This window comes from Scardinius erythrophthalmus (genome assembly GCF_964197995.2).
Source record: "Scardinius erythrophthalmus genome assembly, chromosome: 21".
Taxonomy (NCBI): Eukaryota; Metazoa; Chordata; class Actinopteri; order Cypriniformes; family Leuciscidae; genus Scardinius; species Scardinius erythrophthalmus.
The window spans coordinates 34598451-34620021 of NC_138241.1; the positions used below are offsets into that span (position 1 = coordinate 34598451).

The window sequence follows — 21571 nt, forward strand, 5'->3', positions numbered from 1 at the left end:
CCCCTGCTCATGTGTGTCTGTCTGTAGTGTTTCCCATTTGTTGTTGATTTCAGAACGGTTTTCATCAGTAGGACTCGTTCACAGACCCCACAACTCGACTCAATATAGCATGTGATCTGAGGCCTGTAAGAATATAAGCTTAAGATAGGCTTACCCATGTGATGGCTCATGGAGAGTTTGTTCCCGTGCTCTGGACTGTAATTATGCGAAAAACACATTTAATAAAATAATTAAAGTACGTTATTTATGGAACATTCTTAAATTAGTCCCCTTTGGGCTCAACAAATCTCAAGCCTGCAGCGTTCTTCACCGTAAATGTCATATTTATCTGTGGCGGCTTTTATTATATCTGCGGGGGAACTTTTTTCTCTGGCTGTGAAATGAAGTTGTGAAGGAGAAGATCCTCTGTGGTGCCGTGCAGTCGTCCAAAGCTTTGAAAACATCTCCAGACTTCAGTCAGAAGCCCTGCAGTGAGGCGATAAGGGAGAGGGGAATAGGAACGACGGGTTTATTTGGGTCCGTGAAGTTCGGCTCCACTGGTGCTGCGATTAAGGACAAGCACCGTCCTCTGTTCATTTTTCATCTGATGACTGATCTCGTCTCGAGGGCTTGGAAGAAACATTCTCTTGGTGTAACTGAAGCTCCCTTTATGTCACTCTGAATTATATAAACATTTTTGCCGTGAGATTCTTCTGAGCTTTGAACACAGTCTCTTTTATGAAGAAAACAGGCCCTGTAGAGTTGCACAGCGCTTCAGATGCTGCTGTCATGAATGAGATCTGTGGCGCAGCTGTACGCACGTGTACTACAGTATCATGGCACTTACTGTATGTAGGTTTGAATATATCTTGTAGAGATTGCACGATATATCGGCCACCATATCGGCATCGGCCCGAATACATGTACATTTTTTATGTTATCGTTATCATCCCCGATATGAAAATTTGGCTGATATATTAAAGCTGTTAAATAATGGATTATTTCCTTCAGCTGAGACACTTCAGATGTGCACTGTTCAACATGATGGTTTTGAATTGCTTGAAATATGAATGGAATCACTTCAAAAAAGGAAAATACAGTTAAAGGTCCCATTCCATGGATTATTTTTATTATTTTATAATATTTCCAGGGGTGCCCTTATAATGTTAGTATGTTTTTTAGATCAAAAATTGTTATAATTTAAAAATAAAAGGCATATTTCCTAGCCTGATTTCATTCCCTGGTTTGAACGCTCTGTTTGAAGGGGCGTGTTTGCTGTGAGACGTCAATGTAAATGCCCTCTGCTGTGATTGGCTGACATGCTTGCATATGAAATATCTGGCATTACATGTGGAACTATCTGGAAAACTTTTACTATTACAGCTATTATACGTTTTTACTATTACAGCTATCGGGATTAACGAATCGTGAGAAGTTTTTTAGGTATTTAGATCTATTCTCATCACATAAAAGGTTGCAAAAGGTCTGTTGATCGTGTGAAAAAAGATCTTATCATTGCAACGCAGTTTCTGCACTCTCACTAATGATTTCACCAATGCAAACATGAGGTATATAAATACAGTAAGAGCTTCGTTGTGCAGTGTAACAGCGTCATTGATTTCATAACGAGGTTTGGCAAGTGTCCAGATAAACTCGCGCTGTGTGATTGATTGACAGCTTGGGCGATTGGAAAGGGATTGTTCTTTGATCGCTTTCTGTATATTAATCACAGTTTAAGTAAGATTATTTTCATCCTACTAAGAGAAACGATGTGAAGTTAATCGCTACTTCCATAGTGAATCACTACTTACTGCTTGCTGGAATATAGTTGAAATTGTCCCCTTCGTCAGTATGAAACGCTGAGAGAAGCCTGCTTGATATTGTCCCAGGTTAGAAAAACAGTCCGTGGTGAAATGGACAGAGCAAACAACTTCGAATTAAATTTTTGCGGTACCCAATTATAGATAAACATCAACCACGCCTGTTGACGTTTCGCCATCAATACGCCTGTATTCCTGTGGGCGGAGGTTAGTCAAAACACGGTTCTGGTGATGTCACTAATGAAGGAAGTAGAGGGGTGTAGTCCAATCCAGCCGTTTTTTGTAGTCAACTTCTGTTAAATAAAATATCTCGCTTGGCATTGAACTTTGAGCTTTATAATTTTACAGATATTATTTATACTCTAACAACAACATTACACACTAACTAAAGTTTGAAACATGGGATCACGCAGAATGGGACCTTTAAGTGCAACATGTGCAGCACAAGACTGTCATATAGGCTGCGTGAAAATATAATGAGAATATTATATTTGTGTGCTTGGGACATGGCTTTTAATGGTGAGACTTTTGTTTTTGTAATCAGGCTCTCAAAAATTATATAAAAATTTGGATTTAGATTTATCGGCCAAAATAACGGTTATCGGCTTTCAAATATAATGGATTTATCGGTTATCGGTGTAGGCCAACATTTTTATATTGGTGCATCCCTAATCGCTTGTGTTGTATCAATCCTGTTTCCTTCCCATAATGCATTATAATGTAGGGTCCTATAATTTCCGCGATCACGGAATCGCGGAATTGGCAAATTAACGCGGAATCTAGTGTTAACGCGGAATTATACATATTTGGAATAAAATTCTGTTTTTGTGTGGGAGAAAAACTTATGTCTGAGGAAAATGTAGACCAGGAGAAGCAAATCTGGGCGACACAACCCTTCCCGTCATTTCAGCTCCCCCTTCAAAACAATGAAAGCATGGCGAAGCGGCTCTCAACGGCTCTGCTTTCGTCGGCGAAAAAGTTAAGAAACTCAACGCTAAGCCCTCAGTACCGAGCCGAGCAGTTCCCACGTGACTTTTATGTGTCAGGCGAACTCTTGTTTTGTAAGTTTTGTCAACATTCCGTTGACTGGAAGCGCAAAAATACATGCACTGACCACCTGTTATCCAAAAGCCATGTGAAGTACAAGAAGTACAATGATAACGCTATTAAGGCCACCACGTCCCTATACGTGCATTACTGCTGCTGCATTCAACTTGGCTGTTACATGATGACAAAGTCAACTTTAATTTCATAACTCAGGAAGTAGGCCCTACTTGCTTTATTTTGCCTTGTTTTTGATGCACTTTAATGTACTGTATGGAAAAGATGATTCTTATAAGTACTTTATGTATAACTGAAAATTAGAGTTTTTTTTTTTGTCCTATTTTTTTTACTTGAAAGAAAAAGCTAATGGAGCACTTTTATTTAAACTTATATTAACTAATATAATTTATTTTACTGGACAGTATAAAGCTCATTACCATTCATATTTTGTTGTTACTGAAAAGTACTGAGTAAATGTGATGTTTGTTACCTCAAAGGTCATTCCTATTTTATTTGTGTACATTTTAATCATTAACATTAAAAGCACTCTTTTTACGACTAAAATAACAGTAAAGGGTAAAAAAAAAAACGGAATTCCCAAAAATTAAAACGGAAAAAAAGGAATTTGCAAAAATTAAAACGGAAAAAACGGAATTTGGGAAAAAATAAAATGGATTTTATAGGGCCCTAATAATGCGATTGTGTGCTAGTCCTAGAAACTTCCAATGTAAGTGCATAAACAGGGCCTAAAATTAACTTTTTGCCACACTTGCCAATTACCCATGACTTCAGAAAATTTACCGGCGGCCATTAATATGTTTTACCGGCCATGAAACTTTCTCGAAATTCTCAATTCCAATTTCGATACCACAGCTAAAACTATTAGCTATAAGTAGGCCAAAATATAAATTTAAAACATTAAATACAAGTAAACGGTAGTAAAATAAAAACAATCAAATTACAAGAAATTGTAAATACAGTACATAACGAAGATATTTGAAATAAACTGTGCTTTTAAGGTTTTTCAGGTTGGTCTGACAGTAGTGTTCAGGTACAAAAATGTTATAAAGTAAGCAAATGTACTTTCATTTGGCACTTGGCGAGTGTTAATTTTAGGCCCTGTCACTGTGTGTCAATGCATTTTCTAATTATTGTCTGTGGTTTATTGACAACATCGCAGATTATGTTTATGGAGTGTATCTCTCATATGTTATTTATTTACGTTAAAATGCACAAAAAAAAAAAAAAAAGCAAGGTTCACTTGGAAGGCAGGACTGTCTGACTGTCTGTATGTCTGACCAAATGCCAAACCTGTTTGAAAGTGGTTGCAACTCTGCTTGGTGCCACAGAATATTATACTATTCAATGCAACATTAATGAAATGATCTAAAATGGAATGCTGAGGTTATTCTGATGAATCCTGCAGAATAATTTGCAGAGTAATTTGGTCTCATTTTGAACGACATCCCTCATGTCTACGTGCATATTTCAAAACATCTCTGGTTCAAATCAGGGTCGGAGAGGAGAACGCAGGATCACGCATAACACATTAGGCATATTCACTTTTTAAAACCTCAAAATGCATGTCGCTCGATGAGTCGATCCACAGAATGAAAGAGGAACTCATTCACGGGGTTGTTTCTCACGCCTGAATGAGAATGTCCTTTTTATCCATCGAGTCAAGTGGTGCATTGTGAAATCTACCAAAGAAATGCAAATATTGGGAACAGATGTACTGGGCTTTTCTCTTCTGCTGTCATTAGGAATGATGCCATTCTGAAGGACCCACGGCGGTGAGACGGGCCCATAGTCTTTACAAGGGAAAAGCCATGTCACCCGGCACGTGACTCCTGCCGGATTCTTTAGCTCTTTTCTTTGCCGCTTCAAACTCTCAGGAAGGATAAATGGATTTTTTTAGTGCACTGAGCCTGAGGGAAGACTCTCACAATGAAGGACACACACACACACACACACACACACACACACACACACACACACACACACACACACACACACACTCAGAGAGATTCTTTTCAGAAGAAAAATGGGAACTTTAAATGTAGCAGCAGCTCTCGGTCCTTGTCTCTCGCTTTCCATGAGAGTTTCCTCGAATGTTTCCACGTCTGAGAGCGGGATGAGGGAATGGAAATGACTCGGACCATGTTCTTGCGTTTCTTTTTATGGGGTATTTCTGTGAGTTGCTTTCCACTCCTTTTAATAAGGGTTTTATTCACTGCAGAGTGCAGAGGAGAATACATTAATCCTTGCGGATGTTTGGTGGGTTTTCGTCATATTATTGGTCTCTCAGTCCAAACGGCAGTAGTGTCTGATATATCCCATGTGTGACTGTAATATTGAAAAACATATTTTCACAACCTAAATAGTGCTTTGTGACCTGTAGGAATTATGGCGTTTAATGTAACTTTGCGAGAATAACTTTGAAGAATAATATATTGATATTAAATATTATTTTAATATGTTTTCTGTCCAATTTTGGTGTGTTACTTTAAATAATAGTGTGGTTATTTTATTGGCTAGTATTTTTTTTTTTAAATTCACTCAATAAACTGTATTTAATTCATTTAAAAAGTATAATATTAATACAATTGTGTATGTATGTATGAGTGATGTGTGTGTGTGTGTGTGTGTGTGTGTGTGTGTGTATGTGTATGTATATATATATATATATATATATATATATATATATATATATATATATATATATATATATATATATATATATATACACACACACGCATACATACATACATGTGCACATATGTATATAAACACTTAAAATAAGAAATTAATAAATATTGAGAAAAAAAAGGTTTTGGTTTTCAGCCAAGTGCATCCAGAATTTTAGGTTTCGTAATCTTCCAGAATTTTCATTTCAATTTTCCAGAATTTTCATTTTGGTGCATCCCTAATTTAGTTTTTTGCACTTTGTATCTCGTTTTCTTTTCCTTCTCCTCATCTCCCTTCTTTTCATTTTGTTTATCGGTCCTCTTGGCACTTTTGTTTGAGAGCTGGTCAGCGTGGCTTTATTGGTTTTGTCCGGCCATTTCCACGTGATTTGGATTCATCTGCCGCTCGTCTTGTCAGAACCGGCCCTGCGTCTCACGGCTGATGCCCACAGAACAGATGTTTCCAATGACACTTTCAGAAGAGCTTTCAAAGTGACTCTTAAAAAGAGAGAGAGAGAGAGACGGCAGCTGTGTGACTGAGGCGAACAGTCAGATTCTCATGAAGTTTTACCGAAACCATCTCCCCGCGGGGTTCGTCGGGGCTTTGGAGAATAAGTTAGCGGTTTTTAGTTAATCAAATATCTGTTGTTGGAGTTTCTCTTTTAATTAGGCTAGTGGAAGTTCCTGCTGGGATGTGACAGATGTTTAAGGCTGCCACCATTTCCTCTTTGTCGTTGTTTATTCACTCTGTCGGTTGTGTTTGATATCCAGCTGTTCAACAGGCCATGAACCTTTACCTCCATATGCCAATGCATGAACTCTTCATCGCATGATCACACCACTTTAAACCACCAGTAAGACTAGAAATGTGCATTTTGGTTGATTGATCGCGAGTACTCAACAAATCATCTGAGCACTTGAGATGAAGTGAGTTACAGTTTTGCTTGTTAATGGTTTATGTACTGTAGATGTGTGTGTCAGATAGATTCCTTTAGCCATTGCATGTGGACATTTTTAAAAGTACCCATTATGCCCTTTTACAAAGTCTTGATTTGGTTTTTAGGCTCTGCTAGAACAGGTTTTCATGCTTGAATGTTCAAAAAACACATTATTTTCCCATATTCTCCATTGTTGCGGCTCGTCTCTTCCCAGTCTGTCAGTAACGCTCTGTTTAGTTCCTGTCTCTTCCTACTGAAAGGCACACTGTGCTCTGATTGGTTGGCTGGATCAGTGTGTTGTGATTGGTCAACCACTTAGCGCGTGTTTGGTAAATGTCCCGCCCCTTCATGCCCAAACAGCAACATTACACACTAAAGAAAGATGAACATGCAAAAAAAAAACCCATAATAGGAGCCCTTTAAGTTAATCATAGTTCAACTTTCATTGTTGAAACATCCATTCAGCTGTGCTAAATCTGTTTTTAATGCACAATAACTAACAAATATGGCACACAAAATAATAAAAAGACAGTTTATGTTAATGTATGCAACAAAAACAGTGTTACCAATGTAGTCTGATTCACAAACAAATGACTCTTATGAACCAGGTAACCAGTAGCTCTGAAACCTAAGCATGCTGTCATTTTTACTGGACTTTAATGGGTGTGAAATGTTTTGAAGTCATGCAATTAACATGTTTTGATAATCAGTCATTGCTGTCACTTCTCCAGTTTCAGTGTACTGGAATATCAGCCCATCCCGAGTTATGACATCGCAGTCTTTATCATGGCTTTTCCTGCGTCTGGGCAAGAGCAACAAAACCTCCCTCTGTGCTTTTAGCTCTTTCTTATCTCTCGGTTTGTCGGTTTCTGTTGTAGACAGACAGGTAATGGAGCTGATGGCAAGCCTCTCGGTGTGTTTTCCTTCCTCTTGTACCCGAGCCCACACCCTGTCACGGTGCCCGTCAGCTGGCAGCACTGCTCTGTGCTCGCAGAACATCAAATCTATATAAATCACCTCCAAAGCCGTTCATTTATTTTTCATGTGCTAATTTTAGACCCCAGCCCTGCATGAAATCATCAGCTGTGGAGACGGAGAAATGAAACGAACATCTAGGCAGTTAGTGAGTTTATCTAGACTTGAGCTGTGTCCGTGCTTAATGTGAGTGAGCTCAGAGATGCAATTTTTAGTGTGCCAAAACAGATACAGCTTCTACATGCCAAACCTGTAAGAAACATCTGAGAAGTTGCATGTCTAAATTCATCATTTTGAAAGCAGCTTTAGTGCAACATTGTATAACAAAATTTAATAAATATTTCAAGACAGTTACTGACCTCGAGGTGAGCAATACATGTATGCATAATATATAACGCTCCATTTTTGTTAGGATTGATGCACTAATATTACAGATATTTACATTTATGCATATGGAAGATGATTTTATACAAAGCAAATTACAATGCATTATTTTAAGACATGCATAAATGCGTTTAATCATGCATATTTATTTGTTGAGTATTTATCAGTGCTGTGCCTTTGTGCACCAATCAGTGCTAGTTTTTAATAGAATTTGAAACAAAATTCATAATGACTTTAAATGCCAAGTTGATCAGACAACCTAGTTGAATATGAATGAAAATTTTTAGTGTTGCACATCTACAGTCTGATGGGTTGTATGATGATGTTGTTTACTTGGCAAACTTTTTTTTACACTTTTTAAAAAAAACTTTTAACGTCAGTTTAACTTTTTTAGATGGCAAATATACTTACATCTATGCATTTGGCAATTGCTTTTATGCCAAGCACATTACAAATTAATTTAACCAGCTCATGCATTCCCATATTTACTTAAGCTGTCAGCACTGTGCTTTTGTGCACCTATCAGTGCTAGTTTTTAATAGTTAGTCTATGTAGATGCATTGATTCATCTCTTTCCATCACCATTTAAGATGGCATGTCCATTTAGAAACAAACTTCATTAAGACTTTCAGACCAACTAGTTGCTCAGACAACCTTGAATTTGAAAATCTAGCGTTGCACATCCGTAGTTTGATTGTTTGTATGACATTGTTGACATTAAATTGGATGGCACTGATATTTACATTTACATTTATGTATTTGGCAGACACTTATATCCAAGGTGAATTACAATGCATTCATGATATGCATTAATGCGCTCATGCATTCCCAAATTTATTTGTTGCGTATCTGTGCCTTCAAGCACCAATCAGTGCTAGTTTTTAATAGTATAGATTAGTGAGTAATGTCTTGTATCATGAGTGTTACATTTTTAAGATGGCATGTCTAATTAAAATCAAACTCCATTAAGACAAACTAGTTGAATTTGAAAATATGTACATTTGTACTTATGCATTTGGAAAAACTTTTATAGATGCCTTTGCAATGTGCATTTCACGGCCCAAATGTAGTGTTGCACGTCTCTAGTTTGAGGAGTTGCATGATGTTGTTAACTTGGCAAACCGGTTTTCAGTTGAACATTATTGGATGGCACAGATATGAATCAGAAGTGAGTGGTTTATTCCACTGTGTGTTTAAGCAGCAGTTAAACCTTCACGCTCGGCCTCCTGATGTCCGTTGGCGTGTGAGTTTTGGTTGAGTGGCTCAGTCGTGGTCCTGTGGTGCCAGCATTCTGCTCTCTGTCTGGTGTGACTAAACAAAGCCTGCCGGAGCTGGACATGACACACGTCTTTGTGTCGGGATGAAAACACCTGCCAGGTTCTGCTCTCGTGTCTGCTGTGTAGAGGTGAGCTTTCTTATTGTGGGAAAGTCAACATGTCAACAAATGTTTTTTTTTTTTTGAGATGCACCATTATAGAAATTTCTCCGCCGGTACTGATATCGGCCGATACCGATAGTTTGGTTTTTCTTATGGAAAAAAAATCTCTCCCAAATAATGTTGCAAACTATATAGAGAACCCTCTCATTTGGTACACTAAAACTGAGGTAGGCCTTTTATTTTAAACTGCTATTTATTTTCAGATATAATAAATATAACGAATACGCACTGAAATGTTGTAATACAACTCATTTAAGAAGTTTTCTTTTAAGCACTTGTCTTCATGGCAAATTTATTCAAACATACATATATAATTAACAGTAAATAAGCAATTCAACACGAGAGGTTTTCTTCACACACAGTGTGAGTTGCAATCAGACACGTTTTTCCGCACCCTTTTGATTGACAGGATATAATATAGTGAAAATAATATATTTTATCAGCCGATAGTATGCCGATTATTGGCCGATACATCTCTATTTTTTTTCTTGATGCACACTCTGTCTTGACCAAGTACTGCCCTACATTTTCCCCCATTAAATGTCCTTGCCCTCAGAAATACTCACAAATATGTACATTTTTCACTTGTGAAAGCAAATTAGACATTAGTCAAATGCTGTCATTAGGGACGGCCGGATCATGCTGAGGTTGCCTAGCAATGAGTCAGTGGTGTGTTGCGTGTTCCCTCTCCGTAACACTGGTGAGGGTTGATGGGAGCGAGTGTGTGTTTACTGGTGACAGCTGACATCAGATGGAGGGATGGGAAGATTGAGAGCGAAACCGTGAATGAATAGACAGACTGGATGATGCCCGGATCGCTCACCAGCTGCTGCTGTGGGACACTCTCGCCGTCACTGTAAGCAAAGCCGTCTGAAGAATCAGCCTTGATGGATTCTTGAGGAATATGAACAATTAATTGCACTCTACAGGCATATGATCTTTGCATAATATTCTGTGTGAATATATTAGTTTTAAAACGTAAAGTGCTGCTCGTCTAAACAACACTTTTATTTCAGACGTGATTACTGGTACAAAACTTTGTAAATAGAAGGCAATCCCAAAATGCATTGCGATGAGCTCATTTACACACAATGATCATTTTAATCAAGCTTGTACATTTAAGTTAAGTAATTTCACTTAAATGGCAATTAATAGGTAATTTTCATTGAAATTTAAGTGAAATAACTGAACTTAAATATACAAGCTTGATAAAAATGATCATTCTAGAAGAAAATTTCAGATGGCACTTGCATCTGTACTCTTCATATATATATTGTGGTTATTTATTTTAGTCATTTAATAATTTTTTTGGTTATTTATTATTTACTTTATTTATCTAGTTGTTTAGTTGGTTATTTTAGTTATTTAGTTTTTTTTTTTTTGATTTTTTTTGTTTGTTTGTTTGTTTGTTTGTTTGTTTGTTTATTTTATTAATTTAGTTTAGTTTTAGTTTAGTTTAGTTATTTTAGTTCATTATTTAGTCATTTAGCTTATTTTGTTTATTTATTTAGTTAGTTACTCAAGACATTTTTCCATATTTATTTTGTCTCATTTTTGCACGGACACGTTTTCCTGCCAAATAAGTGGCCTTGTTAGTGGTCAGCTGTGGTCAAGTTGGCCGACAAACTACCATGTTTCTGGGTGACCTGGCCTTGTTCTGTGTTTGGCAGCTGTTCAGTCCAGGCCTTTTCTACCCTGAGGCGTTCATGTGTACTTGTATACACATGCAACCAGCTGTAATGGCCTCCATATTTTATATATCACTGTTTTGACTAGGGGTGCAACGGTACAGATAGCCCACGGTACGGTCCGTACCTCGGTTTTTGGGCCACGGTCTCGGTTCGGTTTCGGTACATGTTTTGTGCAGAAAGAGACTGCTATTTTATCCCAAAAATATTTTTTATTTTTCTTATGAGCATAAACAGAATGTCACAGTAGGAAGAACATCAATGTATGGAATAAATTAACCCTCTAGTATGTACTGAACAACACTAAGTAATACAACCTCTTCAACTAGCTATCACTTATATGAAATACAAAATGTAAACAAACACACTTCAAAATATTCAAGTGGATCCCAATTCCAAACCTTGATAACTGGTATATGAAGTGATCAATGTGAAAGAAAAAGTGCACTTTTACCTTTAACAAACATAAATTAGCTTGTGCTTTGAATAAAAAAAAGCAGAGCAAAATAATATAATAAAAAAATACTGCATTCAGGATACAAAGTGCAATGTTATTTACTCATCCACTATTGAGGGATTCTTGTGCAAAAAGATGAGTCTATCAACACTGTCTGGTGCAAGGCAAGACCGGTTGGCACTAACGATGTCCCCAGCAGTGGAGAAAATTCTCAACTTTTCAGAATGCCGCAAGCGCACCGTAGGTCACGTGACAAGAACCAACCAGAGCGCAGCTGATGGTTGCTTTAGCAACAACTCAGTGGCAAAACCGCCAACCAGAGCGCAGCTGATGGTTGCTTTAGCAACAACTCAGTGGCAAAACCGAAGTCCCGCGGGACACGAGGGTAGATTGTCCCGTGCAGGGCTGACCGAACGGTCCGGGATTTTACCGTTTACCGTTGCATCCCTAGTTGTGACCTTGATCAAGACCTTGGTCACTTAACCTCACATTACTCTTAGTAAGACCTAGTAAGTGCTATGTTTGTTGGTTTGGATTGGATTAAGGCTGTGTGTCCTGTCCACCAAAGCATTTTTTCCTAAGGCCAGTGTATTTTTTCAATTGCTTCTAATGGGAGTGCTGCGTATTTAAAAAAATGCCAGCAGCGTGACGAGAGTTGAAAAATGTTTAACTTTTACTTCACTGTCACTTTTTACCCACCGACCAATCACAGCCGAGGAGGGGCGAGACAAATACCATACCGACCAATCGCCACATCCTTCTTGTACAGCGACAACAGACGACAACAAGAAGCACAACAACCGAGCAAAATCATTTAAAACAAGTGCCAGAGCATATTGCATCTACATTTTTTATATTCAGACACAAACTATCTGCAAAATCAGATTCTAGTAACACTGGCTAAAAACTCTTTGGTGACACCTGATCTAAAGCATCTTCTAAAGAACTACTCGCTAACTTGAACATTTCTCATCAGCTGATAGTAGTGCTGGGCGGTATGACCAATAATCCATATCACGGTATTTTTCTAAATTATAGGCTTCCGGTTTCACGGTATATATTTTTTCAAGCATGACTGGGTGTTAACCACATTTTCTACTGATTGAGAGAGGAAATACTGCAGAAGATTGACTAGAAGTCCCTATTTTACTGTCATGAGTGAATAGTTTTGAGTTATTTAGACATTTTAGTTCCACGCTAGTATTAAAGGGATAGTTCACAGGTGTCTTTGTTTCCGCAGTAGTTTCAATTTTGATATTTTTAGGTCAGACCGTTCTTGTCTGTCAGTCATATAATGCAGGTCTATGGTCACTGTATCAAAACACAAGCACAGAGTCCAAATTAAAACAATTCCCCATCGTCCAAATTAAACAATTCCCCATCGTAAGTACACATTAACGGCCTAAGACACGAAACGAGCGGTTTGTGTGAGAAAACGAACAGTATTTATATCGTTGTTATCTCTTGAAAACAGCACACGTCTAAATGATCTGACGGCGCGGGCGAGTATAGATATATACATAGATGTCGCCTTGGCTACGCAGTTCATTGGAACGAAACCGTAGCCAAGGCGACATCTATGTATATATCTATACCTGCCCGCGCCGTCAGATCATTTGGACGTGTGCTGTGTTACAAGAGGTAAAAACAATATAAATACTGTTCATTTTCTCACACAAACCGCTCGTTTCGTGTCTTAGGCTATCAATGTGTACTTACGATGGGGAATTGTTTAATTTGGACGATCCAAATAGAAACTACTGCGGAAAAAAAGACACCTACATCTTGGATGCCCTTGAGGTAAGCTAAAACATACCAAAATTTATTTTCAAAGTGAACTATCCCTTTAATACAGGTTTGCAGTGTTTACAAAGAGGTTCAGCAGGAGGCGCTGTAGAGCGGCAGAAACAGTGGTTTCCCCGGTAACGGCTGTACACAAACCAGAGCTCAGAAACGCTGCTTTATCAGGAAATATAAAGAAAGATTCAATCAAAATAACATCGAAACTTTTCTAAAGACAGTCAGTTCACTTCAGATACATTCATATTAAAACACCCGCGCCACGTTTTGACTTTGAAACGTGCAGTGCTCATGTTTATTCAACGATGTCAAAGCCAACCACAATAGATTTTCCAAAAGGCTGTGTTGATATTGTGAACCAGTGTATGGGAAACACTGACAGCTATCAATTAGAGTTTAACGTATCCATCTTATACATCTAGCTCAATGCAACCGTGAAAAGACCCTTTGAAACAGTGTCGCGATCACTGGTCTATATAGAATGACATTATATATTTTATATATATATATAATTATTATTATTATTTTTCTTAGACCTGACAGGTGAAATGCCTCTATCGTGTTGAACATGCGTTACTCGTGGCCCACATGAGGCCCGTTCCTTACATGGCATCTGTTCTCAGGCATGATTCATCACTTTCCTAGAAGCGTTTCTGTGTTTTGCTTTCATCCACTAGGTCATTTTCATTATCCTATTTACACACTCCCCTGCCATCCACTGAAAACCTCCAGAACACTCCTCTAAACCGTCATGACCAGACGGCCTTTGCATTTCAGACTCACACCGTGCCCTAACTTGGTGTGATGAGACAAAGCGACCCCTTCTAAGCAACAGAACTGATTGTTGTTAGATTGGTGTCTGTTTTACACACACAGCGGTGTATCAGACATATTCTGATTGGTGCAGCTTTTTTTCTTTCATTATGGATGAAATACTCTAAAGAGGTAAAGAACTGTAAACTGTCTTCTGTTTTGCTTTAGAGAGACCGGCTATGTTAAGACTGGAATGTAAGCATACTTCTAACAGTGTAGTGCCTAGTATACACTGAATGCTGCCTTCTCTGTTTTGGAAAAGGATGTGAAACAGTATGCAGTATGCATTGATAAAAACCCGAGACAGTAGTACACTACATTGTTACTACAGTTTTTGTGTGAAATTCGGTAGAGTATGGCTCCACGATATATTGTTTAAGCAAGGACAACACAGAATTACGCTTTCTTTCACACCTATTTGTGCTGGAATGGACTCTTACATGCAAAAGTATGTCAAAATGCCCGTCTCTGTGAGTATCCTCGTAAACGCAGTCGCTTATGGTGAATGTGAACGTAAACGATTGACCGTTTGCAAAGACCCGCCCCCTTTAGTTACTGTTGCTATGTCCAACAAGCCACGCCTCTCTCACGCCACACACGTTCTGTGTGACATCGCGGAGCAGAGAGGACACTGACAACACACTGACACACAGGACAGACCAGGGTACTTTTGTTATGAAACAAAGTCTCAAATTTCAAATTCGGTCATCTTTTAAAGAAATTTAAACAATAAATACAGTTTTGTGGCTCTTTAATGTGTGTGACAGATCGCTGTAGAGCCTCAGTTAAAGCCGTTCGTGAACCGATCATCTCTTCCTTCTAGTTAATTAATAGCATCAAATAAGCATGAATGAACATCAGAAGGAATGTTGTTTTAATTGTGGAAAGACGTCAGGACACTTAATCACGTTAATCTACTAACTCTCCTGCTTTGTCGGACAAAAATGGCTAATTCGGCGGATGGCGGATTATGATTGGTCAGATCGCCTGTCAATCAAACTCCCTGCGAAGGGGCAATTGAGAAAGAAAACTAATGAGCATCATTTTATTGGATCCGTGCGTCAGCTCTTAAAGTGACAGTAGCCTAATAAACTTGCAGCCATTTGTAATCAAATAACAAAATACAAAGAGAAAAACATATTTGTAGCTGTAACAAAGATTAATTGTATTTAAATTTATATAGACTATGCAGTGTTATTTTACAATTGATTATTGAATTTCTGTACTTGAATATTTGTTTATTTCATTTGTATCCTTGCTCTGTTGTATTTATTTGTGCTTGTAATTTGTTTATTATTTTCTGTGCAGATTCTTTCCAAATAAAGCTATTCAAGACAAGTCATCTCTTGAAAATCTTTTATTGCTTCTGGCAGTGCGATGATCAAATAATAAATCGTGAAGATTACCTCGGTTTTATTCGTCACACTGGAAAGAGACGTCAAACACATTGCATTGTGGGAACATCTGACGTATACTGCATATTTTGGTGTATGTTTTGCAAACAGAGATTTACTCACTGATAATTACTCACTGCTTCTGAAGTGCATCCACACAAACACTCTCAACTCTCACTGTGTGTGTGTGTGTGTGTGGCATCTGCAGTGGCCATTCACGTATCAAAAGCCACACTGTCATGTGAATTATGCTGAGCTCCTCCAGGTCCTGCTGTTCAAGTGGGCGTGAGTGTGTGAGTGTGTGTGTGGAGTGCCAGTTCTTCAGTGGAGGCCGTATGAAGTCCATCTTTTTCTCAAACTGAACCTAAGATGGCATGTTGTCCTCCTCACCCTCCTCTACCCACGCAGCAGATCAAAGTGATCCTTCTGAAAGGAAGCCCAGACTTTCATGAATTTGGCGTAATTAAGATCCGCCATTTCCTTCCACTCAAATGGTCCTTTATTAGATTCTTTCTTAGTTGCATTGATGCTGAGGAGGAACGGGGGAGGGAATATAGCTGAACATGAATGTCCTGATGTAGACGAGTGAGCGGATTATTCCACACACACACACACACACACACACACACACACACACACACTCTGTGAGGAGTGGAAGTAAAACCAGCTGTGAGCTCACTGCACTGCTGAACACAGAGCGTAACCAGTCAACCATCAACAAACACAGTCGACAGCAGCGCAACAAACTGCAGGATCACTGAGAACTACAGCACAACTGTCTTCAGTGAGACACCATCCTGCATTAGAGTTAAGGTCCTTGCACACTGAGTGCGAAATTTTCGCATGTGTTTTTTCGTATTTGTGATTCGTTGGCTCTGAACACCATTCAAAATGCTTACTACGGATGCGAAAACGCAGAAAATCGAACCTGATCCGAATTTTTTTATGACGGACGAAAGTTTCGGAGGCAGTGTGTGCAAGCGTGATTGACAAAACATGAGGTCGTATTTATTTTTAACGTGCAAAAATTTCGGATGAGAATTTCGGACTCAGTGTGCAAGGCAAGGGCCTTTACTACAAACACATCACAACCATAGCAGAGGAATGGGAACCATAGTCCGTCTCTCTATCGTTATATCTGTTGTTCTATCATTCTATCTGTCTCTGTTTTTCTTTTGTCTATTTCTGTCTGTCTGTTATTCTCTCCATCTGTCATCGTCCGTCTGTCTGTCTGTTGTCTATCTGTCTGTCTATCTGTCTGTCTGTCTGTCTGTCTGTCTGTCTACCCGTCTGTCTATCTGTCTGTCTGTGATTTCTATCTATCTGTCTGTCTATCTGTCTGTCTGTCTGTCTGTGATTTCTATCTATCTGTCTGTCTGTCTGTCTGTCTGTCTGTCTGTCTGTCTGTGATTTCTATCTATCTGTCTGTCTATCTGTCTGTCTGTCTGTCTGTGATTTCTATCTATCTGTCTGTCTGTCTATCTGTCTGTCTGTGATTTCTATCTATCTGTCTGTCTATCTGTCTGTCTGTCTGTCTGTCTGTCTGTGATTTCTATCTATCTGTCTGTCTATCTGTCTGTCTGTCTGTCTGTGATTTCTATCTATCTGTCTGTCTGTCTATCTGTCTGTCTGTGATTTCTATCTATCTGTCTGTCTGTCTATCTGTCTGTCTGTCTGTGATTTCTATCTATCTGTCTGTCTGTGATTTCTATCTGTCTGTCTGTCTGTCTGTCTGTGATTTCTATCTATCTGTCTGTCTGTCTATCTGTCTGTCTGTGATTTCTATCTATCTATCTGTCTGTCTGTCTATCTGTCTGTAATTTCTATCTATCTATCTATCTATCTATCTATCTATCTATCTATCTATCTATCTATCTATCTATCTATCTATCTATCTATCTATCTGTCTATCTGTCTGTCTGTCTGTCTGTCTGTCTGTCTGTCTGTCTGTGATTTCTATCTATCTGTCTGTCTGTCTGTCTGTCTGTCTGTCTGTGATTTCTATCTATCTGTCTGTCTGTCTGTCTGTGATTTCTATCTATCTATCTGTGTCTGTCTGTCTGTCTGTCTGCCTATCTGTCTATCTGTCTGTCTGTGATTTCTAATCTATCTATCTGTCTGTCTGTGATTTCTATCTATCTGTCTGTCTGTCTATCTGTCTGTCTGTCTGTCTGTGATTTCTATCTGTCTGTCTGTCTGTCTATCTATCTGTCTGTGATTTCTATCTGTCTGTCTGTCTGTCTGTCTGTCTGTCTGTGATTTCTATCTGTCTGTCTGTCTGTCTGTCTGTCTGTCTGTCTGTCTATCTGTCTGTCTGTGATTTCTATCTATCTGTCTATCTATCTGTCTGTCTATCTATCTGTCTGTCTATCTGTCTGTCTGTCTGTCTGTCTGTGATTTCTATCTATCTATCTGTCTGTCTGTCTGTCTGTCTGTCTGTCTGTCTGTCTGTCTGTCTGTGATTTCTATCTATCTATCTGTCTGTCTATCTGTCTGTCTGTCTGTCTGTCTGTCTGTCTGTCTATCTGTCTGTCTGTGATTTCTATCTGTCTGTCTGTCTATCTATCTGTCTGTCTATCTGTCTGTCTGTGATTTCTATCTATCTATCTGTCTGTCTATCTGTCTGTCTGTCTGTCTGTCTGTCTGTCTGTCTGTCTGTCTGTCTATCTGTCTGTCTGTGATTTCTATCTATCTATCTATCTATCTGTCTGTCTGTCTGTGATTTCTATTTATCTATCTATCTATCTATCTATCTATCTATCTATCTGTCTGTCTATCTGTCTGTCTGTCTGTCTGTCTGTCTGTCTGTCTGTCTATCTGTCTGTCTGTGATTTCTATCTATCTATCTATCTGTCTGTCTGTCTGTCTGTGATTTCTATCTATCTATCTATCTATCTATCTATCTATCTATCTATCTATCTATCTATCTATCTATCTGTCTGTCTGTCTGTCTGTCTGTCTGTCTGTCTGTCTGTCTGTCTGTCTGTCTGTCTGTCTGTGATTTCTATCTATCTATCTATCTATCTATCTATCTATCTATCTATCTGTCTGTCTGTCTGTCTGTCTGTCTGTCTGTGATTTCTATCTATCTATCTATCTATCTGTCTGTCTGTCTGTCTGTCTGTGATTTCTATCTATCTGTCTGTCTGTCTGTCTGTCTGTCTGTCATATCTATCTATCTATCTATCTGTCTGTCTATTTGTCTGTCTGTGATTTCTATCTATCTATCTATCTATCTGTCTGTCTGTCTGTCTGTCATATCTATCTATCTATCTATCTATCTATCTATCTATCTATCTATCTATCTATCTATCTATCTATCTATCTGTCTGTCTGTCTGTCTGTCTGTCGTCTATCTATCTGTCTGTCATTTCTATCTGTCTGTCTGTCTGTCTGTCTGTCTGTCTTAATTCTAATTTTCTATATATATATGGTGATTTTTGGAGCTGATACTAGAAAGATTAGCTAATGGATGCTGTTAATCGGTCGATAATCTGAAAACAATCAATCTATGTCATATATCGAACATTTTGTTGTTCAATATAGAAGTATATCAGTATATGGTCAATATAGAAGTATATCAGTTAAAGAAGCAGACACTACAACGACAGGTGCATAGTTGTGTATTATTCTACACCTCAGTTGATCTGTCAATAATGGTCAGAATTAAAGCGCCCGAAATTTCACAGAATATTCCAGAAGAAAGTAATGTTGAGCGGTCACATTCCTCTCTCTGAGTTATGAATCAAAGAGTGATATCTAGAACGCTTCTGTATTGAGGTGATAGACTGTTCCAGATGTTGGTGGTCGCATACTGATTTGATGTGGAAAATATGCAGATGTTTCAGGTTGGATTATATGTAAAGATTCCAGGCAAAGTCGACCGGATTCCTCCAGCGCCAAAACCATCTCTCGGCATCTGGAAGGTCACGGATTGACCCGTGTGGAGGAACAATAGAGGGTTTTTTTCAGTCTTTGTGTCGTTCTTCTTTATTCTCCAGTAAAGTTGAATGTCACAGTCTAGCGCCCCCCTCGCCGGCCCTTTACATATGATAATGAGGCCGTTGTGTAGATTAGCAGGGCAGCTGTGAGCGTTTTAGCGAACTCGAACTCAGTGCCTGCCAGCACTTTCTCCTCAACTTTCACCTCCTCCTTTCCTCTTTCGGCTTGTCTTCGGATCAGAACTGAGGAGGACAGGGTTGTTTCGAATCATTTGCAGAGGTTTCTTTCTATACAGAGACATTTGAAGACCTGCACTCGAGCAGTGCATGTAGGAGCCGGTGTGGATTGAACGTCATGTGGTTGTATTTTGGGTTCGTTAAATGATTCTCAGATTAACTAATTTGGTTTGCTGCGGTTGAACTTATCAGAGTCAAAAACAATGCTAAGACTTTTTTTGTGAAGCATTCATTGTCAAGATATTTTGCCAAATGTTTGCGGAATAATTAAATGGGTTTTACAAAGTTTAAGAGACGTTCACTGACAGTGATTTCATAAATTAATGAGTCTCGGTGTTGGTAAGCGCTAGGGGTTTCTCGACGGATCTGCATTCCCATTGGTTGGTAGTTGTCATATTGTGTCACTGCTTATTTGCATAAAGTTGAGCCTTGTTGCAAATTACTGTCGTTGTGAATGCTTTACTGAAGCTCACTGTCTGTAATGTGTATTGTAACTGAGTTTTCAGAGTTGACGATCAAGGTCTTGGACTAGTTACACCATGTCCTAACCAGACGCGATAAGATTCCAGCGACAAATAATGTGTCTGTCCTCCACACTAGACGCGATGCGACTGTGAGATGTGTCGAAATCAATTTAAACGCACAGCCAATCAGAACAGCGTCTGGGCGGAGTCAGCCAATCAGAACAGTGTGTGGGCGGAGTCTCGCGGCACTAGAGAGTAGGCCTAATCCTGACGGCACTCGCAAGAAAATGAAAAAGTAGCTACATAATCAAATTCACAAATATTACACCATTTAAACATTATTCAAACACACGTTCTTGTTTTAATTTGTTTAATTTCAAGATCTGAGGTGAATTATCCATTGTTGCTTTTACAGCTAAAGCTGGAGCACTAAATGATATTCAAAGTCACAATACACGCTTTAAACATTAAATAAAGCACATAAACAGTACCTGAGATTATCATTGCCACACGTTGTGTTTGTTGTTCCAGCGCGACATTGCAGAAAAATAGATATAGAAAAATAGATAAAACCGTTTCTAAAATACAATCGTGGCGTGTCGCGGCTGGTTAGGACAAACGCTCTGATTAACATGGAAAAGAACCTTTTATCGCACGTCACGTGTGTTAGCTAAAGCAATCAGCTGATCTTAAATGCTCAAGACTGAAGTAAATGTCCCTTGCAGCACACTGTAAATAACGATTATTTGAAGTTGTACATAAAGATCATTAGAGTGCGTTTTACGTGAAAATACTGTTTCAGTCTTTCTACTTCAAAATGTTATGTTTAAGTTGTTACTTGCCATTCCTTTGTAATAATTTGTGAAATTTACTATAAGTTTCTGAGTGAAAAGTGTTTAAAAGTAAATATTACATAATTTTTCTTCACTGTAGGTAGTATTTTAAAATATTTTATAAATGGTAAATGTGAGATAGTGCCAGCAAGTTTTGCACAGTCAAGCGCCAGAGGTTTAGTCTGATGTCTTCATCCATGTCTATCACACATATGTTGTGGAATGAGCTCAATACTCAGTGTTCATGAACTCCTAACACCATGTCTACACCAGACGTGACAAAAGCAACTAGTAATAATGATACTTGGCAGGATTGTATAATTTTTTTAAAAAGTTTTTGTGAAGATGTTTCAAAGGTTTTGCTCTCCGTTGACTGTATTCGACTGTGCGGTGACTAAGTGCACTTTCTCTGACCTGAGCAGTTTTAGATGAGGTGAGAAAGCACAAGTGAAAAGTTCCCACCATGACCTCTGCACTTTAACAGATTCACATTAACACTCTCACAGCTCTGATGGGCATTCGCTGTCCTCTTTGATGGGTCAGTGCCTCGCATAAGTTTTTCAGATGTCCAGATTTTACTGGCACAGATTCTGTTTTAAAGAATGAAGCTCAAATCCCCTTTGTATGGAGAATCTGTTGACTTGGTATTGAGTTAATTATAGTGAACTATTTTTAATTC

At 38.5% G+C, this 21571-nt stretch overlaps 1 protein-coding gene across 8 annotated transcripts in view; it reads left to right on the forward strand.

The window, feature by feature from the left end:
- The window catches only part of LOC308682282 (signal-induced proliferation-associated 1-like protein 2), a 146226-nt gene that overhangs the window by 27436 nt on the left and 97219 nt on the right, over positions 1 to 21571 (forward strand). The window lies entirely within an intron of this gene.